At 44.0% G+C, this 18,077-nt stretch overlaps 1 protein-coding gene across 39 annotated transcripts in view; it reads left to right on the forward strand.

The window, feature by feature from the left end:
• The window catches only part of ELMO1 (engulfment and cell motility 1), a 521,082-nt gene that overhangs the window by 47,133 nt on the left and 455,872 nt on the right, over nucleotides 1-18,077 (forward strand). The window contains exon 1 of one of the 39 annotated variants that reach the window (XM_082693162.1): nucleotides 12,469-12,553. The exons of 37 other annotated variants lie outside the window; for them this stretch is intronic. The gene's annotated coding sequence lies outside the window, so the exon portion shown is untranslated. Of the gene's footprint in view, nucleotides 1-12,468; nucleotides 12,554-18,077 lie in introns of those variants that run through there. One more of the 39 variants, XM_082693150.1, reaches the window with a different exon arrangement.

Raw genomic sequence — 18,077 nt, forward strand, 5'->3', positions numbered from 1 at the left:
GCGTGGCTTTTCTGATGGGTATTTTATATTTGATGTTGTTTTTTGTGTGTGTGCTGGAGAATGTTGTGGGCTATTAAAATACATTCAGTTAAAATCCTTTGTAACCAGCCTTTATTTCCTGGAGTGATTTTATGAAACCTTATGGCATATAAAATACATTAACAAAACAAAACAGAACTAGGTGTGTGCTCGTGTGTGCTCGCTGAGGACGAAGGGGTGAATCTGCTGCTTAGTGAAGCCGACATGTTTTGGTTTTGTTTTGCTTGCTTCTTTCTTTTCTTTCTCCTTTCCTTTCCTTTTTTTTTTTTGGAAATAACTCCAGTGGCTCCATGGTTCACACAGCACACTGTGATATATGGACAACATGCTGATGCTGATTCTAGCCTGGGCGCCTGGGCCGTTCTGGTGTTACTGGTACAGTTTTTGAATAAAGAAACCCCGCTGTGTGCAAGACAAAGGGCCTCAGTTCTAAGTGAGCATATGCTTTCTGATGTTTCATGTCGACATGTGTCATCTCATTTACAGCACATAACTCCCTCCAAAGTAAGTGCGATCTCCTTCTGCAGTGGAACACAGTGAAATACCAGACTCGTGCCATATTAGTAAACAGCCAAGAAGCGGCAGAACTAGAGATGGAGTCTCCCCAGAAGCCTGAACAGTTGCCACGAAATCCATTGCCCTGCCCTTCCAGAATAATTGGCCCTTCTCACGTAAATGCAAGGGAAAGAGAATTATTAATTTTGGAACACTTTCTGTGTGTGCCAGATAATTTGCATATTTTACAGTGTTTGCTCCTCAGAACAGTTCAAGGAAAAAGAGAGTTTATGCAGGCCTGTGGTATGAGGGTTACAGTAGTATCCCCATTTTATGTCACAGCAGACAGAGGGTTGAGAATTATAGAGGAGACGTGTCCTCCAAGGACATGTGAAGATCTCCTAAGGATGTTGATGAAAGGGTACTCCAGATAATATGGCTTCAGGCTTCTGTAGATTTCTAGAATTGCCCCAAAGCGGTTACTCAGCTTATTCCTATGACTGATGGCACAGTCATGTGGTCCAAATGGGTGGTGAATGTATGTTTACTGGAAGAAGAAGATTAAAAACACCCTTTCCTCCTTTCCCACACACTCTCACAGTGGCTCATCGTCCCCGTCCTTGGGGCCCCCCTCTTTGCCTGCACAGGACTGGCATTGGGGCCGACGTGGAGGGCATGGTATACGAGTGTGGCCTAACTCCTCACAGGGCCTTCTGGGAGTGGGTTCATAACAAATCAGTGGTCCCTCCAGTGAGGACTCACTGGCTGAAAGTCTTTACATTAAAATTGAGGTTGACATGCAACAAAATTGCTTGATACTCCCCCTTCCCCAAGTCCTGGGAGAGAATCATTCCCTTCCTGCTCTCCTTTCCCCCAAGAAGTTTATTGAATGAGTTGAATAAAGGGCTTGATTCCAGCCCTCATAGTCCTGTCCTGGCAGGGCCTAGGTAGGCTAATGACAACCAGCAAGACAGATCCAGGAGGAACCAGAACCTGGAATGGATATATATGCCTCTTGGATTGAGGTGGGCTCCAGATGGGAGGGCAGAAACTTCAGTTGGAGACTGAGGATCTTTGTCCCATCAAGTGGCACAACATTGTATCTAGACTGGAGGCTCACAGGGGCAGATGCTGGGTGGTTGCCTTGTGAGGGCACCTCTGAGGAGTCTGCTCCTTGCCCAGTGAAACTTCAGCATGAATGAAGCTGGGTCCAGACTGGCTTCATCTGGTAGTTCAGTACATCTGAAAAGGAAAGACAGTTTTGGGTTGGAACATGCCAGCAAGGCAGGAATGATCCTTTTGGGAGGTTAGTCTTAAGCCGTGAGTGGTGGTTCCCAGAAAGGAGCTGGGAAGAGCCAGCTTTTCTGTGCCTCTGGGATTGAGGATGGAGGCCCTGGAAATAGTGAGGGAAGGACTTACACACACTGGGCACAGAACTGTTTAATAAGTCTGGCAGGGGACTGAGTGTAGGAGAAATAGCACCACAGTGCCAAAGTGAAGGTCATCTTTTATTTCTGGTTTCTGAGTGGGATTTATGGAGGAAGGCGGACGATAGCAGTAGCAGTACACAAGAGTCTGCCCTGTCTTCTCGTCTCTTGCCTTTCTTTGTCATTCCCTGGGGGAGGAAAATTTTGCCCTTTGGTGTCCTTGCTTAGAAAAGTTTTTGTTTGTTTGTTTCAAGTGTCCAGGAATCCTATGCTAGGGGGGAAGTAAAATAATGGAAACAAAGGAAGATAAACAATGTTGGTGAAGTCAGTCCCTTTTGGATTCCCTACCTGAGTTTCCTTATACTGTTTTTTTTTTTTTTTAAAAGAAAAGAGCTTCAGAAGAAAGAACATTTTGATGATTAATTAAATACTTACATTTAAATGAGTATGTGATTGGGTTTTCCTGCGAAAGAAACTTTAAAATACCAGAGGTAGGAAGGGAAAAGAAAAATGAAACAGATACTGACCTCCTTCCTTTCTAGGTGACTGAGAATACAGTTCAAAAGCCCTTTCTTGCTTTTCATGTATTTACACATCTTTTCGAAAGGTGATCCTGGGGGCAGAAAAAAGTAGGACATATTTACTAGTATCTGTTGTGCCTCAGGGACTGTGATAAACTCTGTATGGGTGTTTGCTCATTTAATGCTCACAGAAGTCCCAGTGAAATGTGTTACTGGCCACCTTGATGAGAAAGTTGAGGCTTTGAGAGATTATGTGGGCTGCCTAAAGAGAAATAACTGGTAAATCCACCCGAGGGATTCCAACCCTGTCTTCACAAACATGCTGTCCTTAACCCTGCTGGTGTGTGTATGCTACCGAAGGACTGGCGTACAGATGCCTTTGATAGCCGTTATTTTTACCCTACATGTTCCTGACATTGATTCAAAGGTGACCTTGCACTTTCTCTCAGTTTTCTCAACCTTTGATACCTAACCCTTCCTGTCTTGAGTATGACGTATTTTAAGCATTGCTATTCAAAGGGATAAAAAAGTTAAGAAATGAAATTAAGAAAGTTTATACTGTGAGAGGCCATAAAAAAGTATTTGGAACTTCTGTTGGGTCTTACTTTATTTCTTGTCCTAAAATGTAAGTAAACTAAAATTCAACTTATTATATATTTTACAGTTATTCTATCTTAATTAGAGTTTAAGACTGTGCTGAATTTTTATATATCCAGCCAATTTCTTTCTAATGAAAATTCCTCTCTTTGGTCTGTACTATTCTGTCTTTCTTAGGGTTCAGCTCTCAGATTTGGGTTAATAATCTTCATAATATAATGCAGTCATTTTTTTATTTCTTCTTTTTTCTTGTTCAGTGACAGCATTTGATGCTAAGAGTTTTCCTCTTACTACTTTTTTGCCTGAGGCTTATGAGGTTTTGTATATAGGTTTTGTATATAGATATAATTATCAAATAATTCTGGTCAATATTTGTTGGACACCAATGATATTCTAGCATAAAGAAAAAAATAATTCTACTTAAAACTTGAAAATAGGCAAAGAGACAAAAGGATGACTTTGTGTCTCTTCAAAATCATCCCCTGATTATTGGGGCCACCCGAGGATGATCTAATTCTCTAGCTGTATTGTCTTTCTTTGCTTTGCTTTGATTTACTCTTTATTGGCTTTTTCTTTTTAAGATTTTATTTATTTATTTGAGAAGGAGATAGAGTAGGAGCAGGGGGAAGGGAAGAGGGAGAGAGTAGTAGACACACCACTGAGTACAGAGCCCCACATGGGGCTTGATCCCAGGACCCTGAAATCATGAGATCATGATATAAGCAGAAGTCAGATGCTTAACTGACTGACCACTCAGGCACCCCTACCATCTACTGTTGATTAAGGTATTTTACAAGTAGGTAAGGGTAGATGAATACCTATAGGAAATGGTGCAATGCAAATGATTCTTGTCCTTTAGAAGAATAATCCCCCAAGATATAATTTTGCTACCGTGCAAGGCATTACCCAGTTTTGTATCTACTTCAACAATTTTATTTCAGCTGTCCTTTCAATGACTATATATAAATATCTCTTTTCTCCTATAATCCTCTGAAACAACTTTTCTATCCCATTGGTTTTCTCACTGAATTAAATACATCTTTAATATGTATTCACCTTATATTTGCATGAAGGTCGTGTTTTTAATGTTTGAAAATTGCTTTACAGTAGGAACAGTGTATGAGGCTTTCATCTCTCTCAAAAAGACGGAGGGCTGGGCCTTAGTTAAAACAGTAAACCTGATGTTACAAGAACTATTGCAATAGGGGAAGAAGAGCACTGGGCTCAATTCCGAATGCAACAAAGGAAAGTGGAGATTTATAGCCATGCATCAGGGAGGGGGTCAGTGGATGGAAAATTACTAAGAGGAAACATCAAGAACAGGGAATTCTTGTGAAACCAACTCAACAGGATTCTTGCTGAAGGCAGACCAGGGTGATCACCTATCACCTGGAGGATAAGGGAAGATGAAGAATTCCATCAGATACTTAAGCTGATTCATCAGATACTTAAGCATCTCTTAAGCTGATTTAGCAGGACTCTTGCTAAAATTGGACTCCACAGGAACAGAGGTGGAAGGTCATGGTTGGGCTTAGTTGAGCAGAGGACTCAGGAGCCTGACTAAAATTTGCTCAAGGAGAAAATCCTTGTCATATGCATAATGGAGCTTAATTTAATCTTCACATAAATCTTAGGTGAGCTTATTACCATTGTCTCTAACTGTACTTAGGAAGAAACAGGCTCAAGAGCATTCAGGTGAGGATAATGTGGAGACACCACATGAGCCCAGGTCTGTGTGAATCAAGATCAACTTCACCATGTCACTCTGAGGAGTCACGGGCTTCTCAGCGAGAAGAGCAATGACAAAAGTGTGACCCGATAGAGTGCACAGAAGAATATGGATAAATAAAAGGAAGAAATAGGTGAAGGAAAAAGTTTGAGATCGCTTACGAAATAACTATGAGACTGTTGTGTTTTTTCCTCCACGGGTCAAAATGAAAATGTGCAGAATGTCGATGCAGTTGTAGAATTGGATAGACTGTACTGGAAAGTCCCTATGTCCTCCCTCAGACTTGAATATATACTTCTTGGATATATGGAGAGACGGGGCCGCAAACAATAAGTAGCTTGCCTTACACTAATGACAACAACAACAACAAAAACCAAAATGTTGGGAGAGGAGAAGAACTGTGGTTGCTTCTAGGCCCTGGGCAGACATTGGGTTTTCATCTTTCACTATGGAAGCGTACCGTTCCAAAGCTTAGCTTTTTAACACCATGGGGTGTTTTCACTTATTCTCAATGATCTCTTAAAGTTCTCACAACAAAATTGGTTATAATTCACTTTACTTAAAAATAAGTACATGAAAGGCGTGCTATGAAATTAAGTCAACAATATGCTGCTTCAAGTCCAAAATCACTGGGAGGGATTAGGGAGACATAAGTGGTACGTGGTAGCGAGAGAGGCAGGGATGAACAAGTACTAAAACCTCTCTGTCTGTCTTCCTGTAAAGCCACTCCCAGCTATGCCCACAGAAGTCACTGCAACAGGTAACATTAGGAGCTCAAATATAATTAACGTGCTAGGGCTGTATCTCTGCATGCCTGCTATCCGTCTTGAGCAGCAAACTCTGTCCTTGAAATACTCTACCGACTGGCTTGACTATAACTTCCCTGGGATTCCAGATTAGAGGTTGGGAAATTGGTTTTGTGCTTGGAAGTGCTGAATCAGCAACACCTACTGTTGTTACATTCTGGATCCTGATTACAAGTATCCCCACTCCCAGCCATTTAATCCAGAAGCCCTCTGGGCACTCCTGATTCTTTTCTCTCCTCCACTTCTCACATGCCTGCAAAATCCTGTGGATATTGCATTCTGTGCTTCTAAAGAATCTGCCCCTGTTTCCTCTGTACCATTCCTGCCCCAAATGAACCCTCCTTGGCCTCTGGTCTGAAGATGACTTCAGTGGTCTCCTAACATATGTCCTTCCCTCTGTTCCCTGCTTCTTCCTCTCCATAAATGGGTTCCTCTCAATGTTGTAAAAATACCCATATGATCTTGCCAGTTGGCTTGAAACCCTTCAGTGGTTTCCTAGGGCTTACCAACTTGCTGAGCATCCAAAGCCTTTCTGACCCAGCCCCCGCCCCCTCGTTCTCCAGTCTCCCCTCTCCTGGAGTTTACCTTTGTACCAGTCTGATCTGCCATCTGTTTATACTGGCTGTCAGGCAGAATGTGCAGACCTTGCTGAGCCAGCCATTCCTGTGTTGGACCGCTTCCCTCTCAGCCTGGCCTGGGTCAAGCATCTCCTTCTCACCACTGCTCTGTAGCTTTTTCTTTGTAACATTGCTGTAAGAGACCATGTTGTCCCCTAGGGGCAGGGCAGCATCCTGCAAGCATTGGTGTCCCTGTGCTTAACAGGAAGAGGCTCCCCAGAAATGTCTGTGGCTTGAATGAACGAAGAGGTGAAACAGAGTCTTTCTTGCATGAAAAAACTTAATGCAACTAACCTCCATTTAGCTCTGGAGAATTTGTGTGAGAAGGATCTAAGATATTCTGTTGTTCAGCCACAAAAGCCATGTCCTCCCTTCTTCTTTTTTTTTTTTCCCTCTCTTCTTTATCCCATTTCTTTATATAAATGCATCTACATAAATCAGCTGTCATTACTGTCACTACAGTGCCTTCCAAAGAGGAGGCAAGTACACTGGAGCAGAGAGAGTTAAGCCCTCCCTAGCTCAACCTGACTTTGGGGTGGGCAGGCATTCTTCACAGACATGTAGGGATTTGACCACCACCACCAAAAAACCCCACAAACAAACCAAAAACAAACAACAACAACAAAACCCACCAAAAAAATCCAAAAAACAAAAACCAAAAAAACAAACCCAAGTTGGGGGAAAACAATAAACATCACCAGCAATGGGACAAATCAAAATCAGGCACCACCTGGTAACATGCGAGGAAAAGGATGCAGCTTCACTTTTCCGTGATTTTCCTGCCAAAAGCTCATAACCTGACTCTAATCACAGGAAGCATCAGACAAAGCCAAACTGAAGGACTTAATACAAAATAAACAGCCTGTAATTTCAGAAACTGCCAAGGTTAGAAAAATCAAGGGAAGACCTAGGGAGGTGTTTTAGGGTGAAGGAGACCAAAGGGAGGTAACAACTTAAAAGTACCTGGTGATTCTGAACCTGATCCTTTTGCTATAAAGTACATTTGGGGGTACATCCTTGTGGTCCAAGGAGCAAATGTAACATGTATTACATGTTAATTTCCTGATGATGTTTGTGTTGTGGCTGTGGAGGAGAAGGGTTATAGCTGTAGGAAATACACACCAAAGCATCAGGGAAGCATCAGGGAGTGGTGAGCTTGGGGTTGTTGAGTTACTTTCAAATGCTAAAGAGAGAAAGAAGGATCTTTATACTATAGTTGCAGCTATTTATTTATTTATTTATTTATTTATTTATTTTGTGTAAATTTGAGATCACTTCAAAATAAATTTTTAAAAAGTTATTTATTTAAGAGGCACCTGAGTGGCTCAGTGGGCTAAAGCCTCTGCCTTCTGCTCAGGTTATGATCCCAGGGTCCTGGGATTGAGCCCCACATCCGGGCTCTCTGCTCAGCAGGGAGCCTGCTTCCCTTCCTCTCTCTGCCTGCCTCTCTGTCTACTTGTGATCTCTGTCTGTCAAATAAATATAATCTTTTAAAAAAAGTTATTTATTTGAGAGAGCAGGCACATGCAGGTGTGGAGGGGGAGGGGCAGAGGGAGACTTAGACTTGCCGCAGAACGAGGAGCCTGAGGCCAGGCTGGATCTCACTGCCTTGAGATCATGACCTGAGCCGAAATCAAGAGTTGGACACTCAACTGAGGGAGCCACCCAGGCGTCCCCCAGTAAGACATTTTTAAAGAAAAAAAAGTCAATAGACAAACTTGGACTTGTTCCCACAGACAGGTTGACCTCATAAGATTGGACTCTTGGTGTATTTATGGTGATGGAACTGTGCAGAAGAAGGGCTTGGTTTTCCTTGAGCTGAACTGGAAGTGAAGCAGTGATGAAGTTGAGGGGCATGGCTGAGAGCCAACATGCATCCTGTGTCATCGTCTCCCCCCCAACAGCCAGCCCTCAGCAGGTCACCTTACCTGAAAACAGGCTCAGAAGACAGACTGTCACCTCCAGGAGAGCAGAGCTGCCTCCCAGGGGTAAGCGCCATTGGCAGGTTTCTAGCGACTGGGGAGCAAGATGCCAATTTGATGGTGACTTACTGTGAGAAATGTAACCGGGGCCACTGGCCCTCTTTGATGGGCAGATTTCCTTTGTATAGCGGACTTCAAGGGAAGCCTGGTGGTAACCCGGACAGTGGGTGATGAGCAAGGAATCACAATGAGGAGAGCTGGCCAGTACGATCAAGGTCTGGAGGCATCCTGCGAGGGGAGCCTGGTTCCTCCATCCTGCACCGGAGCCTCATACTTGGCAATGGGACGTGGAGGCGCAAATCTGTGGCGGGGCTTGTACTCCCTAGGGTAGAGCTGGGTGGCTTCCCAGACTCCAATTTTTCTTTGCTTTCATGGTCGGCCACCTCTCTGCATCTGACTGATGGGTTCTCGCTTTAGATATGGTAATAGCCTCAGCCGGGTTGTGGACTCTCAAATGCCATTGCCTCTCTAGGATTCTGTGTTGACTCCTGGGTTGATTCGATATGTTTCACTCTCAGAGGCATAGACTGCTTTATTCAAGTGCCTTAGAGGTCTCCCCCTTGCCACCACTAGCCACGTGGGAACTTGGGCTAGAGAGAGGCTGTACTCTAGAATAGCAACTTCCCTTTTGCTATTTGTTTTTTTAAAAGTCTGGAGCCATGTAAAAGGAAGGAAAGACCAAAAAAAAAAAAAAAAGGCTTACCTTCTTGGAATATCTTGTTATCTTTAGAGTTCTTTAATTTTCCTAGGTTGCAGAGACTTTCAGAAATTTGGCCAAAATAGATACTTTTCCCTTCTGAGAGCACTGTGCCCCTCCTCTGTGAACCAGAGGTATTCAGATTTCGGAGCACAGTCCGTGTGGGGCTGACTGTTGTGTGTGTGTGTGTGGTGACGAGAGCTCTCTTTCTGCAGCTGAGGCGTGAGACACCCTGGCCTCCTATTCCCCCTTCCCTGGAGTGTTTGCAGTTCCTTCTTGCACAGGTGCTCACATCTCTGCCAGGGCACTGTAAGACCCCTGGGTACTTAGCTCTGGAACTTAAGGTTCCAAACGGCTCCGTATGCAAAAGCCACTTGTCTCCAGGTGGGTGTCGCCTGAGGTTGCCCAGCCTTGGTTGAGGCTGTTGAGTGCCAGAGCTGGTTTTTGAAGAGCTGCCTGAAATCTGGAATGCACATGAGCCCACAGAAAGAAGCAGTGGTTCTGTACAGCTTGTCGGGGAGGGACCAGCCAAAAAGGGTCTGGGTCCTTTTGTGAGTGATGAAGGGCTGGGTGCTTTCAGGTGTGCATCCCAGGTTCTTCTTCAAAGGACGGTTAGAAGGCAGTTGTGATTTTTGCTGAGAAGGAGCATATACATATATGGATTGGCTTACACTCATCCAAGGTAAGGGTCTTCAATGTACTATAATTTTATATTTTGTTTTCTCCTCTTTCCATGCCATGATAAGGCCTTCACACAAATGCCTTTAGAAATGATAACCAGGGGCGCCTGGGTGTCTCAGTAGGTTAAGCCTCTGCCTTCAGCTCACTTCATGATCACAGGGTCCTGGGATTGAGCCCCACGTTGCCTGCTTCCCTCCCCCCCCCCCCCCGCCTGCCTCTCTGCTACTTGTGATCTCTATCAAATAAATAAATAAAATATTTTAAAGAAAGAAAGAAAGAAAGAAATGATAACCAGAACATGCCTGCTCTGGCGTCTCCATACCATGGGAAATTGAACCCCAGGTTCAGTTGGGGGTGGGGAAGCAGCATCTATACAGTCACCAGGTCGGCTGCTGAGCGGTGGCATGGCCATCTGTGATCTCTGGGGGATGTCTGCAAACACAGTGTCCTCTCACATGACCGCCGGGTCACCAGGTGCGCAGAGCACCTGGTGGGCAGACACAAGAGACTGGGGGGCAAGGTGGTAAGTGTCTGCAAGGCTGTAGGAGCAGACTTGGTTTCCATTTGCAAACAAAGCAAAACTGAAAGCCCCGCATGATTTCTGGCACTAGTTTTTGCCATCTGTTTGATTTTTTTTTTTTTTTTTAAACGGGTGAGGGGCTGTGATGAGTATCAAACTCTGTGGCCCAGAGAAAGGATTAGAAATAGAATCACCTGAAACATGCTATTCAAAGCAGGTAGGCCCTGAGGTCGGCTGAGGGACCTATAACTTTCACTTTCATTCTGTCCCTGGGCCTCCTTGCATCTGGGAGTCAGAGAATAATAATAAAATAAAGGCAGGCTGTATCAAGAAATGTGATCCTTGGGGTACCCTCCTAAGCTGTGCCTCTGTCAGTCAGATTTTCCATGTGCTGGAAAGAGTTCTGCCCTTCCCAGCTCTGCCAGGCATTCCCCTCAACGAGGGGGCATGGGCTGGGTGTGAAACGGATCCCTCCTCTTGCAAGTGGTGAGGCTGACAGCTGTGTAAGGAAGTGCTCCCTGGAATGGGCTTCGGGTCTCTGCTCCGTCAAGAGGCAGACTTCTACTCCCAATGACAGCTGCAAAGTACAGATTTATGGCAGGGTCCTAGCTCTGAATTCCAATTACCACTTGAGTTTCCAAAGAGTCTGCATTTCCCTGTTTGTGGTGCATTTTTACAACTTGCCGCTGTGATGACCGATACACAATCATCCCCAGTGACTAGTATTTCTAACCAAATGATTTACAGAATGAGAGCACAGGTGATGCATACTTAACGCTTTCTGCTCCTTGCGAGGTGAGAGTGCTGGGAAATCTGCTGTGCATTTCTAAAGGATGGAGAGTCAGGTGGGATGGGGACAGCCAGGAGATTGTGGAAGCCAAGTGACACCTACGAGGTTGTGGAAGACATGTATTTTTGTTTACAATAATTATTTTTTGTTTCAGAGAACGGTTCTCCCTGATGAGGGTTGCAGGTGCCAGAGCGTTAATAAAGGATTTTGGGGGACAGTTGTATTTCATGCTTTATGCCCGCCCGTAGGTAAACGCAGTAGCACTCGGTTCTGCAACTCTTTGACAGTCTGTTTCCTGTGCTCCAAGGATGGCTGGATTCACTATTGTTAAGAGCAGGATATTGAGGATTTGGAGACCAGCATGTCCCCTGAGCTCATGCTGTCATCCTTGCCTGTTAAAGCTCCACAGGGCAGGAGGATGGAAAGTGTGTCTCCTAGTTTGACAGTTTGTGGCTCTTCCAGACTCTTGTACAGGGGTCATGTTTTAGCAAGGGATTGAAATGTACAGGTTTCAAGTAACAACTTTGTTGCTTCTGTTAGAGGAAATCCACATGTCTGTCCACATGCACGTCAGCACAATGGAGGGAAAAAAACTCAATGTTTTAAAATAGATCTTTAAAAACATTACCAAGACTACTTAGTGCTTTGAAAAAAAAAATCCTTCTTCTGAACTTTGAAAGTCTTTTTCTCCACACATAAAGGAAAGGCCTTATGTGGCTGTTTTGCTTAATGTGGGTTGGTTTTATTTTCGACTCTTTGAAAGCCAGCATGAAGGCTAAAATTCTATGTGGAGAAGTAAAAGAATGAAAGGAATGACGAGGTTTTGGGTATGCTAAATTAAAGTGACAAGGTACAGATAACAGGGCATGGCTGTGCCCACAAATTAGCCCTCTCTAATTTGCTGCTGGGGAAAGTACTGCTTTGGTGTGCATTGTAATTTCTTTCTTGAATTAAAAGTTTAGAAAGTCTGGTTTGCTCAAAAGTGAAAACCTGAAAAACATATGCCTTTCCGTTTTGAAATGGCCCATGGTTCCCTATGTTCAAAGAAGTGTTTGAGCAAAATCTTGCCTCAAATATATGTAAATTATATGGTTTCATTTTTAGAAGCCACACTGTGTGTTAGATTATCTTGTGTGTGCCTTCAAGTCAGCTTTTCCCAAAGTTTTTGTCCCAATCTGGGATGTATTTTGTGTTGGGCAGGTGGCAGCTGTATTTTCTGTGGTCTTCTCTGTAACGGAGGTACCGTGTCATGTTTGGAGTGGATTCCTGATGGGCGAGGGAAGGAAAGAAGGCCTGAGCAACTTTCTCCAGCTTTCGTGTAGCTCCAGGAAGCCGCTCAATATCGATGGGGATCCAGGAGGACATTTGGTTCCTCCGGCGACAACATGTCCTACCCTACTATTCCTGTACCCCAAGCCCAACTTCCCAGAGGGCTGAAATAGCACTCTGTGAGATGAATTAGCGCATTATAAAAAGTTGGCCACCGAGAAGGTGGCATAAGACTCAGGATTGCTTATTACTGTACTGCAAAAGAAGGCAGTTCATGATCATTCACCTTTTGTTTCTAGTTTCTCTGGATGTTTTCTCAAGGAAAGCCCCGCGGCCTCCATATCAGATGGTCTGCTCCTGGGTGCATATGCTGCTCACATGAGGTTTGAATTCATCATGGTTCCTCTACACATAGACGGTTGTGGGGTTTCCTAAACAGGTGCGAGGTAGAAACAGTTTTATGGTCAAATAGATTTGGATAAACAGAGCGGACAGATTGCTTTACTGAAGGACTTTTCTGGGCCTTGAATGTGTATACACACATGTTGTAAACTGTCAGGACAGTGAGTGAAGTGGGCATCTGGCTCAGGAATATGTTCCTCAGTGTGTCCTTGGGGCATGCTACCCCAATGTTTGGCTCTACCTGCTTGTTATGGGTTTAATTGTGTCCCTCCCAGAAGACATAGGCTGGAGTCTTCCCCTTGCCCCCAGTACCTCAGAATATGACATTATTTTGCACTAAAGTCCTTATAGATGTGATTAGTTAAGATGAAGTCATACTGAGGAGGGTAAGCCCTACTCCATGATGACTGGGGCCCTTAATGAAGGGAGTTTTCGAACATAGACACATGCACACTGTAGGACAGTGCCTTGGGAAGCTGGAGTTATGTTGTCACAAGTCAAGGAACTACTGGAAGCTTGGAGGCACCCCTGGGGTAGATCTTTCCTGAGCACCTTCAGAGGGAGCATGGCTTGGCCCACACCTTAATCTCAGACTTCTAACCCCAGAACTGTGAGACAATATATTTTTTTGGTTAAGTCACTCCGTTTGTGGTGCTTTGTTGTGGTAGCCCTAACAGTCTTTGCCATTCTAGACTTGAGGCTTCTTTTCAGGATGGGCTAGAACCACATCCCTAGCTCTAGAAGCTTCTAAGCCAAGCTATTCACTGATTTCTTCTGAATTGGGGGTTCCTTCTTTGTGTATGTTGTTTGTGATACTTCCACTGAGGCCTGGCCTTTCTTATTGACCTGGAACAGTGGTTTCTAACTCTAGTTGTACAAAGGAATTATCTAGGAAGCTTAAAAAAGTACTAATGCCTAGACATTACCTAATTAATTAGAATCTCTGGGAGTAGGACTCAAGTATTTCCTCTGAAAGTTCTCTAGGTGATTCTAATGCACATGCAGGGTCAGGAGTTGATGAAGGAAGCAAGGGCTACGCTGGCTAAGTGTGTTGGGGGGGTGGGAGGCTGGGAGATAGAGGCACTGGCCACAATTCAGCAGGAGGTGGTAGATCTCCTGTTGAAGCCAAGGAGCTGGGTTCAAACCATGGCTCTTCCCCTTACCTAGTGGCTCTATACTGTGGCTTACTCATTTATACAGTAGGGATTATAATGACTACCCAGTAGTCTGTGTAGGTTGCTACACAGTCTGTGTAGGTAGCGCCTCACCAGACTCAGTTCTCACAGTCTGGAGCCTGGGAAGTCTTAAAATCAAGGCGTCTGCACATTTGGTGTCTGCTGAGAGCCCCTTTCCTGGTTCCTCTTCTTGCTGTGTCCTCATGTGGTGGAGGGGCCAAGGGAACTGTCTGGGGTCCTTTTTCTAAGGGCATTAATCCCATTCATGTGGGCTCCACCCTCATGACTTGATCACCCCCCAAAACCCCCTATCTCCAAATACCATCACACTGGGAATTAGGTTTCAACATAGGGATTCTGGGAGACATGGACATTTAGTCTGTAAATAAATGAGAGGGTTCAGTGAGATGCGCTGAGTCCAGAGTCAGGGTCTGGGAGATAAGCATTAAAGACTGTTGGTAAACCAATCAGGACACCTTGTGATCCTCTTCTCAGTGAGTCTCCCAGGGCAAGAACAGTCTCTCCCTGCAGCCTGTTGCCCTTCATCCAAACCTATTCCTTGATTACTCTTTCTTATTCCTCCCTCCCTCCCCAACCTCCTGCACACTCAGTCGGCTTCCAAAACAACGGAAATCTGCGTTCTTGGTGCGGATGCCCTCTTGTCAACAAATAAAAACATTGGTTAAGAGAGTATGTTTATTCCTTAAGGAAGTGGGCTCCAGGCCGAGGATGAGGTCACTGTGGCTCATCCCACTGTGGGGTGCAGGCACGGCTTTTCTAGGTGGTCATTCATAGCCAAGAGTGGGCGGCTAAAGCACCGCATCTGAAACACTGCCCTGGAAACCTCCAGAAGAGGAGGAGCCTCAGTCTTCAGTTAATAGGTAGCTCAGCCTCTTGTAAGAGACTTCTGGCTTCTGGCTCTGATTCAGAATTTAGCCTGGTCATGCCTGCCAAATCCAGATCTCCAGCGGCTGGACCTGGTGCGTGCAGTTTCAAGCTCTCCAGGCCATTCTGACGCAAGGGCAGAGCTGTCACCTCCGTATTCTCTACATCTGTGTGTATGTGTGCGTGCATTTTGTTAGGTGAAAACCTAAGCCCTCCTTCAGTGCTTCATTCAACACATATTTTGTAGGTGTCAACATGTGCTGGGCGGACTTCTAGATCGAATATGCTGGAGAGCCAAACACTCACGCTCACCTGAAGCTTCTTTCCTAGTGGAGAATCCAGAACATAAACAAGCAAACAGTTATCTGAAATAATGTCGGATTTTGAGGAGCACCAGTAAGAAAAGAATGTATGGGAAGCAAGGGGGGAAGGACAGGGCACTGTGGTGCTTAGGGATCAAGGCAGGCTTCTCCAAGGAGGCAACATTAGAACCTGAGTAAAGACAGGGAACAAGCCACAGGGGAATTTGGTGGTGGTGGTGGTGGTGGTGGGGAATGTTCCAGGCAGAGGAGCAGCCCTGTGCTTGGTGTGCTGGAGAACAGAGGGCCAGTATAGCTGGCCTGGAGAGGGGCAGGAAAAGAAGTGCAGAGATGGGTGGAGGCTAGACCATAGAGGCCGACGGGATATAAATACGGCTTGGAATGTTTTTTAAGTGTGATGTGATGCAAGGTTTTGGGCACGGCAGTGACGTGATCTGATCTGTGTCTTAAATGGATGATCCTGGAGAATGGACTCCGGTGGGCCAAGGATGCCCGAGTCCCAGTGAGGACAGCTAAGAGGTAGATTTTCAGGCACTGTCCAAGGAAGCTTACACATTTGCTGCTGGAAAAATATTAAACCAGTTCCTCAGCAGTGTTGGCTATATTTAGAACTTCCAAACAAAGTATAGAATATGTACTTTTTACCCTTCAAATAATTCTGTATATTTTTCAGTATGATATCTGCAGTGTTATTTCAACAAGACCGCAAGTTCAAATAATTTTGTGTTCATTTGCGTTCGTGTCTTTTTATGCATGTGCAATCCTTGATAGTTTTATTACAAATTACAGTAAAAGAAGTAGTTTGTCAGGGTCAAATTTCTGAGGCAGGCTTTTGAGTAGATCTAGAATTTAATGTTTTTCTGACAAATGAATTTCGTTTTCCTGCAATCTAATTATTTTCATCACTCTTGTTTATAAATATTGTATCTTTTCTAATGACTGGTGCTTTTTATTTGCATCTGTATCATTTCATTAATCTTTTTGAACATAAGTAATTATAATTTTTTTTTCTTAAGATATTTTTTTTATTTATTTGACAGAGAGAGATCACAAGTAGGCAGAGAGGCAGGCAGAGAGAGGGGAAGGGAAGCAGCCTCCCTGCTAAGCAGAGAGCCCGATGCACGGCTCGATCCCAGGACCCTGAGATCATGACCTGAGCCGAAGGCAGTGGCTTAACCTACTGAGCCACCCATGCGCCCCTGAACATAAGTAATTAAATGTGTGTTATGGACTAAATGGTCGTGTTCCTCCAAAATTCATATGTTGAAAGTTAATCCCCAGTGTGATGGTATTTTGAGGTTTGGGGCCTTTGGGAGGTGGTTATGTGGGAGGACTCTGCCCTCTTGAATGGGGTATATGCTCTTAGACGAAGAGTCCAGAGAGCTAGCTCACTTTTTTCTTTCTGCCATGTGCTGATGAAAAGGAGAAGTAGATAGTCTGCAGCCAGGAGGAGGGTCTCACTAGAAATCCAACCATGCTGGCAGCATGACCTTGGACTTCCAGTTTTCAGACTGTGAGAAATATATTTCTGTGGCTTATGTAAGCCACCCAGTCCGTGGTTCTTTGTTACAACAGGCCCAAATGTACTGAGACAGTGTGTACATTGGCATATGATTTGTGTGCATTTGTTTTCAGTTTGTGTGACCACAATAGGTATAGGCATTCTATGGATTCTCTAAGCAACGTGTTCTACACAAACCATAAGTAACATATAGAAGAACCCCCTGAAAATCCACCCCACCTATGTATTTGAAAATTTACCAAAAACTGACATCATTTTATTTATTTATTTATTTGGAGAATTATTATTGACAGCAAATATTCCACATCTGTGATCCTCTCAGAAGTTCTTCGAAACCATTCCATCGGCCTTGGCCAGTTGAAGAATGGAGTCCTCTGACTCACCCATCCTGCTAATGGCCCCACAGATACAGGTTTTAAATTGGCTGTTGAACCTGCCTGTCCCCTTGTCAGCCTCATTCATGTTCATCTAGATGGACACGTGGTCCTTGGCAATGATAATGTGGTTGCTGGCAGAGTATTTTTGCGGTATGTGGAGGTCCACAAATTTGCCAGCATTCTTCTGCATGTCCAGGACATACCTGCTCCCATTGCCAGGAGCATAGAAAGGAAGTGTTGCATTCCCCGGGCAGCCATAACCAACATCGTTAAAGTGTTGCCTAAAATAATCTTTGATTAGACACTTTTCTTGTCACACATTATAAGATAAAAATGGAAGGTAGTAGAAACATTGTACTTGGTAATAAAAGGAATAAATAGGTAGAAAATAAAGATCAAAACTCAAAAACTCTGAAACTATAACAAAAAATACAAGCCATTGAAACTATGTAAGTAGACTCATTTGTGAAGTATTTCAGAATTTTTGTGTCAGATGCCCTGTAACATAAATGACAAGTAAAAATTCATGAACTTGCTGGGCAGATAGAATTGTAACCAAGTACGCAAAGTTGATACCCTCACCAATGGGACAAACCAACTGCATTACCTCTTGATATGAGGTCTGACACCACTCTTGTTACATTTCTGCCAAAAATCCATTACCAGCATCTCGCTGCAAAGAGACATTAGACAGACCCAAGTAGAGGGATATTCTACAAAATAACTTTCGTAGATTTAACCTTACTTTTCAAAAATGTCAAGGTCACACACACACACACACAAAAGGACTGAAGAACTAAGTGATCCTCGCTTAGCTGCTGGACTAGAGAAATAAACTCTGTTCTTTTATGATAAATCATTGTGACAGTTAGAGAAATTTGAATAAAGCCTATAGATTATATAATAGTATCGTATCAATTTGAACTTCCTGATTTTGATAATTGTGCTGTGATTATGTAAGTGAATGTTCTTGATTTCCAGAAATACACATTGAAGTATTTAAGGAGAAAAAGCGCATCACGTTTGCAACTTTCTCATAGATGGTACAGGAGGAGGAAGAGCTTATTTCCTCTATTCCTCCAGGTTCTCCAGCTTATGCCCTGCACATTAGACTGACAAAAGGTGGAATAATGAGAGAAAACCAGAAGTCTGTTAACAAGTGCAGCATGCATATACACGGGAGAAACTCAGTAATGTGTAACTCAAAGGGGTGGTTGGAACTTTGG

This window comes from Mustela nivalis (genome assembly GCF_964662115.1).
Source record: "Mustela nivalis genome assembly, chromosome: 12".
Taxonomy (NCBI): Eukaryota; Metazoa; Chordata; class Mammalia; order Carnivora; family Mustelidae; genus Mustela; species Mustela nivalis.